The sequence below is a fragment of the Natator depressus genome, chromosome 4 (genome assembly GCF_965152275.1).
Source record: "Natator depressus isolate rNatDep1 chromosome 4, rNatDep2.hap1, whole genome shotgun sequence".
Taxonomy (NCBI): domain Eukaryota; kingdom Metazoa; phylum Chordata; order Testudines; family Cheloniidae; genus Natator; species Natator depressus.
This window is the reverse complement of record NC_134237.1, coordinates 28,996,562-29,008,558: the sequence shown is the minus strand read 5'-3', so window position 1 is coordinate 29,008,558 and position 11,997 is coordinate 28,996,562. Positions and strand designations below refer to the sequence as shown.

At 42.8% G+C, this 11,997-nt stretch overlaps 1 protein-coding gene across 1 annotated transcript in view; it reads right to left on the bottom strand.

Annotated features, from left to right (window-relative positions):
- Positions 1–1,207: 1,207 nt before the first annotated feature.
- The window catches only part of BANK1 (B cell scaffold protein with ankyrin repeats 1), a 277,328-nt gene continuing 266,538 nt past the window's right edge, over positions 1,208–11,997 (bottom strand). The window contains exon 17 of the mRNA XM_074950677.1: positions 1,208–2,865. The gene's annotated coding sequence lies outside the window, so the exon portion shown is untranslated. The remainder of the gene's footprint in view (positions 2,866–11,997) is intronic.

Below are 11,997 nucleotides of genomic sequence, written 5' to 3'. Positions count from 1 at the left end.
TTGCAATATTTCTAAAATTCTTAAATAGCGCACATGGGACTCCTTAGTCGAGCTAATATACATACATGCCCCTCCCCCCTTAGCAATATGGGAATGGCAGGTTGGTTGTGACCTCCTGTCACTTGTTGGGGGTTGCAACATCTGTGCTGAGAACCAAGATCTACATATTCACAAAAAACAACCAAGAGTCTGAGCAGACTGAAGAAAACAAGAGAAAATACTCTAATTATTAACACCAGAGAACTGTCATCTGATTTGCACCATCTCAATTTATACTATAAGCCCCTCAGAGCAAACACTATGTCATATAGCACTTACCTAATAATCAATAGCAAATTGATGCTCATTTGTACAAGTCTGGTACCTGTATTAAGATTGAAGAATTAATGCCTATATTTTTACAAAATTTGGTCAGTCAGAGACAATGTCAAGCTGAATCTGTGCCCTCATGATATTTGTCATCAAAAGTAACAGCCTCACATAAATCATGCAAGAGACATGCAATAGCAAGTTGAACACAAGAAAAACAAAACTGGTGACTAAGACATATTATTTTCGAGAGTTTTAGCTGATCATTGTCAAAAATTGTTCTCCGAGAACAAATAGATTCTTCTTGAGCTCAGTGTGCCTATTAAGGCTTAGTCTTTCCCCAGTGCCCTCTTAGGATGTGACTGCGTGCTGTACTCACTCAGCCCCTCATCCAGCTGGTCCACTGTTCAAGTCTGGAGATGGAAAGTCAGCCTTCTGGCTCAGGTCCACTGGAGGTCACCTATTCCGGGGTTCAGGAGACAAGAAACACAGGCGCAAACATGCCACAGGCCTCTCTTCCTTCAGGGTGACCCTGGCAATCCACACAGTCTGTCTTAATGTCACCAGGCAAGCAAATGACATGAGGTAACCATTGGTGTGTGTGGGGGGGGTGGTGGTGCGGGGGATTAAGAGTGGTAGCAGAGATTAGGAGTAAGAGCGGAACGAGAAACAGGCCAGAATCAAAACTTTCAGTCCAAACTAGAGCTGGTGGAAAAATATTTGTTTTTCCTAGTAAAACTAAACATTTCCAGCCCAAACCAATAGTTTTCAGGTTTTGGATTTTAATGAAAATGAGAAATTTGCTACAGAAAGCAGACACTTTTCACAAAAAATTACATTTAGCCAAATTACATTTCTATGGTGAAATGGTTTCAACAGAAAATTTTCAACCAGCCCTAATCACCTTAAAATTATACAGGTGTGGGAGACAACTTCATGAGAATACCTCGTAAGATTTTGTTGGTGTCAAATCCAGACCTGAACTCTACTTTAAATCTAAGCCAGATCCAAACACTGGCTCCTCAGATCATCTCTGTTTGCAACAGTTCGCTTTCTTGTCACAAATAACTCTGATAAATCAGGGCAAATAGCAAGAAAAAGTCTTAGTGAACATGTTCACTCACCTGAATCGTGCCTCAATCTGACCATGGTCAGAGCCTTTTCTTTTTTCTTTTCCATAGACATTGGTATTTGGTTCAGGGAGGAACTTTTATTCAAACATATTCAGGTGCTTGTGCGTTAACAAGAATATTCACACTGGAAATGCTTACATTAGATCATCCAGTCAGGGAACACAAACCATATCAGATGACTTAGTTGCCTAATTATATAGCTAAAAGGGCAGATTGAGAATTCTGAATGTCTGATATGGCCCACTATGAACAGTGCATGAACAATGCACAGGCCTAAATGTGTTGAGGAAAATTATTTGCCAATCAATAATGAATAACCAAAATATTGGTAAAATTCATGATCTAAAAACTTGTTCTCAGATAGAAAATCCAACTACTAAATTGCTGGCAACAAACACTTCAATCAGTTCTAGCATTGTGTGAGTGCTATCTACAGGGTACAGTACTGGCTAGACTGTAAACTGCATATACATACTTGTACATTTCCCTTGTGTGGATAAGAAGGGTCATTTCTTCAAATCTTGTAAGTTTTCCTGCACAACTGAGGGTGCTCACTTAAATCTCAGAGTCGCTATGTGAATGCAGACCACAATTTGAGTCAAATTCTGCTTGGTTATGCCTATCACTGCATATGTCTTACTGGGGTTGCATGGGTTTAACAGAGCTTAGAGCCTGGCTCTGTGTTTATAGTTTACCCTAGCCATGCTATTAAACATACATACACACACAAACAAACACAAACCTGCCTTGTAAACATTATTTTTTGTAATCATGCTTATAGCTGCAGATAACTTGCGCTGATTTACATCCAAATTTAATTTACAAAGATACAGTTTGATGGCCGTTAGAAAGTAGCTCTAATTAGAATACAGCCATCCCTCCTGGCAAAAGAGGCAAGTTTCCTGTATAAACAGACATTACAAATGTGTATAAAAAAGTTTTAAACAATAGAAAGGAAAACATACAACTTCTCTGTATTTATAACTTCACCAGTTATGTGCATGTGAGTCCATTTAAATCAAGCATCTTATTTAACTTTTTAGTGGCACTTTTTAATTGCACTTCTCTAACGGTTTTGTAGCAAAGTTGAAATGAGTATAAAATATGGTACACAAAACAAGGCACAGTTTTTTTCTTAACCTCACATTTAGAGAATCAACTGAAATAAACAGCAAGGAAAGAGTGTAAAATCCAGCGCTGACTTGACAAGAAATTTTTATTACTGCTTTCTTCAGCAATGCTGGACTTTTGCCAGGATCGCCCGAACCATATGATTCCAAGGTGCAGAAACTGCAGTGATGAGAGCATGGTCATTTTCTTAGCAATATGTGCAGTAGATTGAGCGTAAGTCAAGATGTAGATTGGATACGTGTGTGGGATGCTGAACAGAGGCAGCTGATGCAAGACAGAATGAAGAAGTGCACTGCAGGGAATAATAAAAAAATGCATATTATTGAATAAACTTTTAGCAATGGGTGGGTACGTGATCAAATGCAACATTTCTTGAAGGTTTAGATAAAGCATCAAAAGCATTAATTCTGCTCTCAGATCCACATCCAGGATTTCAAGTTTGGTCTTTCTACATGCTTAGAACTCAATTTGATAAAGGAGTGAACACCACATGAAAGCTGCAGTGCTGAAGACAGAAGAGAATTTGGCCAGAGAAGCTTACTTTTGAATGTTTATTTGTGTGAGGAGCCTTGCTAATTTGCATTTCACTAATGCATGTATTTTATGATTTACACTCAAATATGTCTTCCTTTCCATGCCCTGGCAAAAATGCAATAGCAGAATGTCAGTGTAAAATTATGAAGACATGTTTTCACACACCTGTCTTGCGAGACAACATACTAAAAAGGCTCAAATCCTCACCTAGTTTAAATAGGAACAGATCCACTGACTTCAGTGTAGCTACACACATTTGCTCCAGCTGAGGATCTGCTTCAAAATTCATAGCAAAATGCTGGGAAGAATGTCATGGTATAAGGAATTATTTACATCTCTTTTAGGATTGTCCCACTTTGAAGGCTGCTGGTCTGATGTTAGAAAAAGTAGCAAGAGTTATTTCAGGGATGAGTGGGGATGAGCCTGTCCTTGAAGACAGTGATAAATATCTATTGACTTAAGTGGTACAGGCCTATATCCTCCCAATTCCTTTTACTATGCTGTTGCATTAGTGGCCTGATTTGTCGAAGTTAAACAAAAAACACACAATCCTGTTTAGCATTCCTCTGACTGCTACCAATAAATGTATTTCATCACTTTGATTTCAGGTCAGAGAGGCATATAGGGCATGGCTGAAAGCCTGTTGAAAAAAATAGGAATCTTGCCATTGACGTTTTAAATCGGAACGAAAAGCTCAGACATCCAGATTTTATAAAGGATTTGAGAATTTCACCCCAAAAATGCATTCTCCCTTCTGTGGTGCATGCAAAATATATTCCATTTCCAACACTGTTTCTATCTTGCTGTTGACTTGGCAGGGCCAGAGGTGATGTAAAAGGAAGAAGTTGTAGCACACTCCTCTGTCATTCTTGTTAGTGCCATTCCACTTTTGTACAACAGGTAGCAGTACTCTCGCTATTTTATGCAGCAGGCATATGTGCCTCTCGATGAGCATGTCCTGCTTTTCAAAAACACATGCCACTACCAGTGTGGTACTGCATTCTTTTGAACTGGGTCTCCAACTCAAATTTTGTCACAGACAAAACCAGAAGGGTTCTGACTAAATCATTTTTTTGAAGGAGAGGGACAATGTATTTTGTCCATGACAATCTATTTTGTCATAAACAAGAACATGGGCAAAAACTGCTGAATACATTTTATCTTGCGAGTTATTCTCCCACATGTAATCCTCACTCCCACTATCCTTTCCTTTCTCACTGATGTAGCAATTTTCTAAAAGTGACAGATCACTGCTTGCTGATCCTGAGTTCTCCAGCTGCATGATTCATCTCACTTTAGCAATCTTCAGTTTACCTACTGTTTTAACTAACCTTTTCCTCCAGCTGTAGTTCTGTCAGTAGAGATGAGGGTCCAGATCCTTGGTTGGTATAAGTTGCCATAGCTCCACTGAAATCAATGGAGCTATGCCCAGTCACACAAGCTGAGGATCTGGCCTGAAATGTTGAAAAGGGAGGCAAGGTATTTAATGCAGTAATTTTAATTTGAGTACTTGTGGCACCTTAAAGACTAACAAATTTATTTGAGCATAAGCTTTCGTGAGCTACAGCTCACTTCATCAGATGAAGTGAGCTGTAGCTCACGAAAGCTTATGCTCAAATAAATTTGTTAGTTTCTAAGGTGCCACAAGTACTCCCTCTCTTTTTGCGGATACAGACTAACACGGCTGATACTCTGTAATTTGAATTTGTTCACTTTCAGGTCATGCTGAGCCCTATGTAACAGCCACTTGGAGTCTGCCAGCTTCTGGAGTTCCAGTCTGAGCCTTTAGGAGGCCCTTCCAAAAAGGACTACAAGTAAAATAGCTGCCCCAGTCCTCTGATCTCATTCCCGGCATGCTTGGAGTCAGAGACAGATGGTTCTAGAAACTCCTGCTGAGGCTGATAGGGAGGCGTCTGCATGGGACAATCTGTACAAGCAGTCCAAGGGACCAAGACAAGCGGCTTAATGACTGTGCCTGATAGACACAGGGAGAGCATGTCGTTTCAGTTTTGAGTTTGGAAGCTGGAGGAGAGAGAGTGCAGCTCACAGAGTCCCTCCTACTTCCCTTGAAGTGAGTTTCGCTCTGCTCTGAGACTCTAGCTGCATAAACCAGGCAGTTTCGACACTGCAGCAGTCCACATCCAGAGGGAGAGAGCTGATCCAGCACTGGCTACTGAGAGCCAGCTGAAACCCCAGGGGCTTCCAGACCCAGGAACCAGTGATCCCAGTTGGAGTCTGGAGAGGACCCTGCCCTACCCAGGGGTGAAGAAAAAGCAACGTGACTTTTATTTAAGCCAGTCAATGCCACAGTGCTGCAATGCTCCATCTCAGGACATTGAACCTCAGCTGTACCATCTGCCTCAGAGAGATGCCAGGGAGGAACTGGGGTTTGCAAGTGTTGGGAGGCAGGGAATTCCTTTATTTTTACTATTCATTAATAATTAATGAACCTTAACCCTTCCATTCTCCAGATCCTATTTTCCCATTGCCAGTACAGTCCCCCTTTGTTATGCTGTTATTTCTAGTGTGTCATTCCTTTTCAGAGATTTGTTTTATTTACCTTATTGTTCCTTGCGTAATGGGCTTTACAGGCCTTGCAAGCTAGCAGTATTATAGCTGATTTTCTCAAGGGGTCAGCAGGCCTGGGTCTATGGCAAAGTGAGGTGTCACTTTGAGTGGAGGCACCAGATGCCAGAAAAGAACCCAGGTCCCATACCACATGAGGACAGGGCAGAAAATGCTCCAAATACTGGTGATTGCAAGTACCACAGAGAGAAAAGGGAGGAGTCTTAAGCCACACCTCAGGGATGGAGCTATAACTGTCTGTATCAGGGAGTTTGGGGAAGGAGCTTAATAAGTGTGTTGGAGGGTGGGGAGGGAATCTTTATCTAACCTAAAAACGGACTACTATCCAGAGATGCTGTGAGGAGCAATAAATCCTGAAGCCTTATTATCCTTTCATATCAGCATAAATCAGGACTGGAATCAGTGGTGTAAAACTGGTATAAGTGAGAGTAGGAGTCCCAAGAGAATGAGGCCAATAGTATCTATTCTAGGAGAGAACTTTTTGCTCAGAATTTTTCTGTAATTTGTTTTAACGTCACAGACTTCGGCTAGAAATGGACCTACTGTGACCAAACGCACCCTATATTCACACCCTATACACCACTGTAATAATATTTATACAAAATATGCCTTGTAAAGTATCATTTGAAAACTAAACTTGCTGGTCAACAGTATCATGATGAAATGTGGGCAGCAACGTTATATGTGGGGCCCTACTAAATTCACCATTTTGGTCAATTTCACGGTCATAGGATTTTAAACATCATAAATTTCATGATTTCAGCTATGTAAATCTGAAATGTCACGATGTTGTAATTGTAGGGGTCCTGACCCTAAAAGGAGTTGGGTGTGTGCAGGGGTGTCTCAAGGTTTTTCTAGGGGTGGCTGCAGTACTGCTACCCTTACTTCTGTGCTGCTGCTGGCGATGGCACTGCCTTCAGAACTGGGCAGCTGGAGAGCAGCGGCTGCTGGCCGGGAGCCCAGCTCTGAAGGCAGAGCCATTGCCAGCAGCAGCGCAGAAGGAAGCATGGCATTGTATGGTATTGCCACCCTTACGTCTGTGCTGCTGGCTGCAGAGCTGCGCCCTCCATCAGCAGCTGTTGCTCTTCAGCCACCCAGCTCTGAAGGTAGCAATGCAGAAGCAAGCATGGCATGGTATAGTATTGCCACCATTACTTCTGCGCTGCTGCTGGAGGGGCGCTGCCTTCAGAGCCGGGCACCTGGCCAACAGCCACCACTCTCTGGCCAGCCAGCTCTGAAAGCAGTGCAGAAACAAGGGTAGCAATACCACGACCCCCCTAAAATAAACTTGTGACCCCCCTGCAACTCCCTTTTGGGTCAGGACCCCCAATTTGAGAAAGGCTGGTCTCCCCCTGTGAAATCTGTATAGTATAGGGTAAAAGCACACAAAAGACCAGATTTCACAGGGGGAGACCAGATTTCACGGTCCATGATGCATTTTTCATGGCCGTGAATTTGGTAGGGCCCTAATTATATGTACATTTTTTAACAGAAGCTGAAATTATCGCTGAAATTATCACTGAAATGTGTTTACCAGACAAACCCTGGAAGGGGGTCAACCTGTTCCTCAAAGACAGAAGACAAGCTGATGCCTCTAGCCAGGTGTCAAAGTTGATGGGCAATCACCGCTGAAGTGGCCATTCTTTTTCTGCGAAGGGGGGCAGGAACAGATCGATTTGCATTTCAAACAACAACAACATGGAACCTCTTTCACCGCGAGACTTCATGCCTCCATCCTTGGAGGCATGCTGGAAGGTACTTTATCTATGGGTAACTCTCAGGAAAATGCATTTCAAAGGTTGACTGGACTATAAAAGTCAGGGGCAAAGACTTCTCTCTTTCATCCAAGAAGACAAAGGAACCAGCCTTTGGACTTTGTGAGATATACTGACTTGTAAATTTGATCAGAAATGATGATGGGAGCCTGTGGTAAGGATTTTACTTTGAACCAAGTCTAGTATCTGAAGTCTTAGTTACTATCTTTATTTCTCTTGTAACCAGTTCTGACTTTCATACCTTATACTTGTGTTCACTTAAAATCTCTCTTTGTTGATAAATAAACTTGTTTTATTCTTTAATAAAAACTAATCCAGTGTTGTGTTTAAACTGAATTGTTTGGTAATGCCAATTAAAGTAGCAAGCAGTCACACACTGACCCATTTATAGGGGCAATGGACCTCTAATATCTGAACTGTCCAGGAGAGGACTGGACAGTGGAGAACACACGTTTTTATGGAAAATCCTGGACTGGGAATTTGGTGGGGCCACCCAGGCAATAGTAACCATGGTTGCTGAAAACCAGACTGTGGCTGGTGTGTTGCTGACAGGCTGCTGGGGTCAGAGTGGCTGGACCAAGACTGCAGCTATACACAGACACTCAGGGTGTGACCTGCATGCTGTTAGGCTGTTTGTGAGCGGCCCAGGATGGGAGTTACAACAGCAAGGCATTGTGAGGCACCCAAGTTGCAGGCCAGGTGGTGAAATACCCCTGAATGGTCTGGACGGCACCCCACAATGTGATATCTACATAGGGGATGGTGTTTAAATTTGTTTCTGTTACTGCTTTTTACAGCTGAATGGTTTAACCTTGACCCTTTCACTTTGCGCAAACCTGTTAAATGCTAATGTTTTATCGCTTGTGACAAAGTTCCTCCTCTGCCTTGCTGGGTCCTGCGCTTTTTGGCAGATTTGCTCACCTCAGAGTTTCACAGGAGCCATCAGTTTGGCCGCTTCTGCTAGAGGCTCAAACCTGCCATTCACTCAGCTAACCTCATCACTAGCCAACATGGGGGAAATAGAGAACAATCCCACCTAGTGGGTCAGGGACAGGCCAGATCCCTTTCCAAATTAGACCTTCCCTTCTGGTGTTGCTCACAGACCAGGTCAACTCCTCCTGTGTCCAAGCAGGAGTTGGGAGGAATGGGGGAAAGCCGGGCCCGCCCTCTACACCGGGTTCCAGCCCAGGGCCCTCTGGATAGCAGCTGTCTCCATCTCCTGTATCAGCTGTGTGACAGCTACAACTCCCTGGGCTACTTCCCCATGGCCTCCCCCCAGCACCTTCTTTATCCTCAGTACAGGATCTTCCTCCTAAAGCCTGATCACACTTGTACTCCTCAGACCTCCAACAGCATACTTTCTCACTCCCTGCTCCTTGCACACCCTCCACTAACTGATGGGAGGTCCTTTTTAAACCAGGGGTCCTGATTAGTCTGCCTGCCATAACTGATTCTAGTATGTTCCTAATTGGCTCCAGGTGTCTTAATTAGCTTGCCTGTCTTAATTGGTTCTAGCAGGTTCCTGATTGCTCTAGCGCTTCCCCTGTTCTGGTCACTCAGGGAACAGAAAACTGTTCATCCAGTGGCCAGTATATTTGCCTTCTACCAGACTCCTGTATGGGCTTCGCCCACCCACTTCCCAGATCCCAATAGGACCAGACTCCTGTACCCCACTGGTCTGGGTCTGTCACAAGCTGTAAAGACTGAGTGAATGTAATATTGATTCCGTAGGCCAAGCTCTGCACTCAGAGTGAACACTTGTGGATTCCATTGACCTGCCTAAGAGCTGGGGACAAAGGGAGGTAGAAAATAGCATATTCAGCACCCATCTTTAAAGTCTCATCTGGCTGGGAACTGCATGAATGTCTTCAGAAGTCTCTTGGTGCAATGATGGTGTGTGGAAGTGAAGGCACTGATCTGGATAAGAAAGGGTGACACTGAAATGAAGCCAGCTGGATGGAGACAGGCTGAGTAATGCACGATAAACTGAAGTGGCCAGACAATACTGAGGGCTCATCTAATCCCAAAAGACACACAAACACTCTGTTTGATTATAGAAGCAACAATAAAACAGGATAAAGTGCAGCTAAAAGCAATAGCTGCAGTGAGTCAAAAAAAGGTCATATTTTAAACTACAGTATTGATGAAGCACATAGCTGAGTTTTAGAAATGTGGGCTCAAAAAGCCTAAACAAAGGGAATAAATGGCATTGTTATAGACATTGGCTCATATTGTACATTCTCCTCCCGAGCAAAATGGTATGGAAGGGAACGAACTAATATAAAAACTTTGGTGCTTTGCTGTGTTCACTGAGGAAGTGCTTTCTTTCCCATGAGGTGCGGCACTGGCGGGTGTACAAAAGCAGAAGTGCTGCAAATATAAGCAGAGGGCAAGAGGCCACAGAACAATAATGGTCCAAGCCTATAGATCTCAGTCAGCAGCACAAAAAACCACCCCCTTTCTTGTATCATCATCGGTCTCCTGGCACGCCAGCAATGGCAGCACAATACATTGTCTAGCCATTTCATGGCTACAGTCTGTGATCTTTCTAAGTGGGTTCACAGAGCAAGGAGCGGAAGTAAATATTGCTTCAACCAACATTAACTGTTAGCAACCTTAGCCCTATAAGATATGTAGATTCTTCCTGGCAAACCAGTTCTCCAACCTCGCTCCCCACGTACACACTGGAAATGAGTGAAAAGAATGTGATAGAAAACGATTACCTCTATCTTCCTACCCCAGAAAGTACTGATGTTTTAACCATCCCTTTATTATCAGGAAAGAGGGAACAGTGCCACCACCATGGAGGAGAAGAGATTAGAATGTGATCGAAACCTAGTTTCATGAGGAAGATCTATTTTCTTGTAATGTCTCTTTTCCATCTCTCTTCCATATGTTGAATGTCTCCCCTATTGTTCGGTTATTTCCCATATGGTGGTGTCCCTCCCACCTCCCATGTTACTTCCCTGCCATATGTGCTGTAGCAGCCGCAGTGGCAGAGTGTCCATGAAACTGACTGACAGTCCAATCTTGGAAGAGCCTGAATATTGCACTTCAGGGAGCAGGAAATCAATCAGGTTCACTGACACTAACGGGAAACAAAACAGGAACACTATCAATCCACCCTCCTTCATTTAAGTGAAGGACAGCAAGTTTCAGAGAGCTTCATATTAAGATTACTTTTAAAGTGTTGAAAATAGGTTGTGCCACTCATTACCATACAGTGGTACTAATATAGTATAGTGCAGTGCTCCCCCTTGCTTAGTGCAGTAACTCACATAGCACTGCATTTAATTTAATATGGAGATATACCTATCCCATAGAACTGGAAGGGACCTTGATAGGTCATTGAGTCCAGTCCCCTGCCTTCACAGCAGGACCAAGTACTGTCCCCTATTTTTGCCCCAGATCTCACAGAACTCACAACCCTGGGTTTAGCAGGCCAATGCTCAAACCACGGAGCTATCTCTCCCCCCTCCAAGACAAGGTAATTGTTGGCTAAAGTTGAGCTTTATAATGGTGGCTACAATAGCCTGTTTCGGAAGTCAGATGCAATATTAGTTTTAGTTAAAGGGGTATATTATCTCCTCCTCATTATAACATAATTCTGCCATTAATGTATCATTATATTATATATCAGTAAATATAGTAAAACGTTTCACTTCTATAATGTAAACATTTTAAAGTGAAGTCTGACCGTTCTTGTCAGGTAGGTATTATTAGCTGATTTTGCTGATGGGAGACTGAGGCACAAGGAGCTCCAGTTTTCAGAGCTTCTGAGTACACTCAGCTCCCGCTGACATCAACAGGAGCTGCTGGTGCTCAGCATGCATGAAATCAGGCCACAGGTAACTTGTTGAAGGAGGACTGTGGCAGTTTCAGGAACAGCATGCAAATCTTCTGACTCTCAGCCCTGTACTTTCATGACATGATCATTCTTCTCTGTGTAAGGCTGCATAACTCGTTAACTTGTTCAGGTGGATTGGGCTCTTCAGTGGGCTGGCAACAGGATGTAGCAACTTTCATTTCTAGGTAACTGGTTCAAATTCACCTCAGGGCCAGAATGAAGGAAAAGTAATTGATAAATTCTGTGAAATTAATTGGTGGTCTCAATGGATCATGACTGGCACTCTTGTTGGCAATCTCAGAAGACAGGCTAAGGACTGCACTGACAGGAAGACTATGAATGCAGTAATATTCTGTTTATCTTTATGTCTTCTATGCAATCAATCCTAATGACTCTCATCATTCCACAATGTTTAAAATAGTTTTAAAAGCAATATAGGGAACAGAAAAGAAAATGCAGGTAGCAACTGGTGATTAAAACAGACTCCTTGAGGTACAATATGCAATAGGATAGAGTATCAATGAACTGCTAGAGAGAGCAATTAATATTTCAACAGGATATAATGAGATGCCCAAAGTAGGAAGGTCACATTCATTAACAAAGCCCATCAGCAAACTCTGCTGCTATTGAAAACAGGAGTAGTAAATACACATAATCCTCTCATCATTTAAATGACAGATTA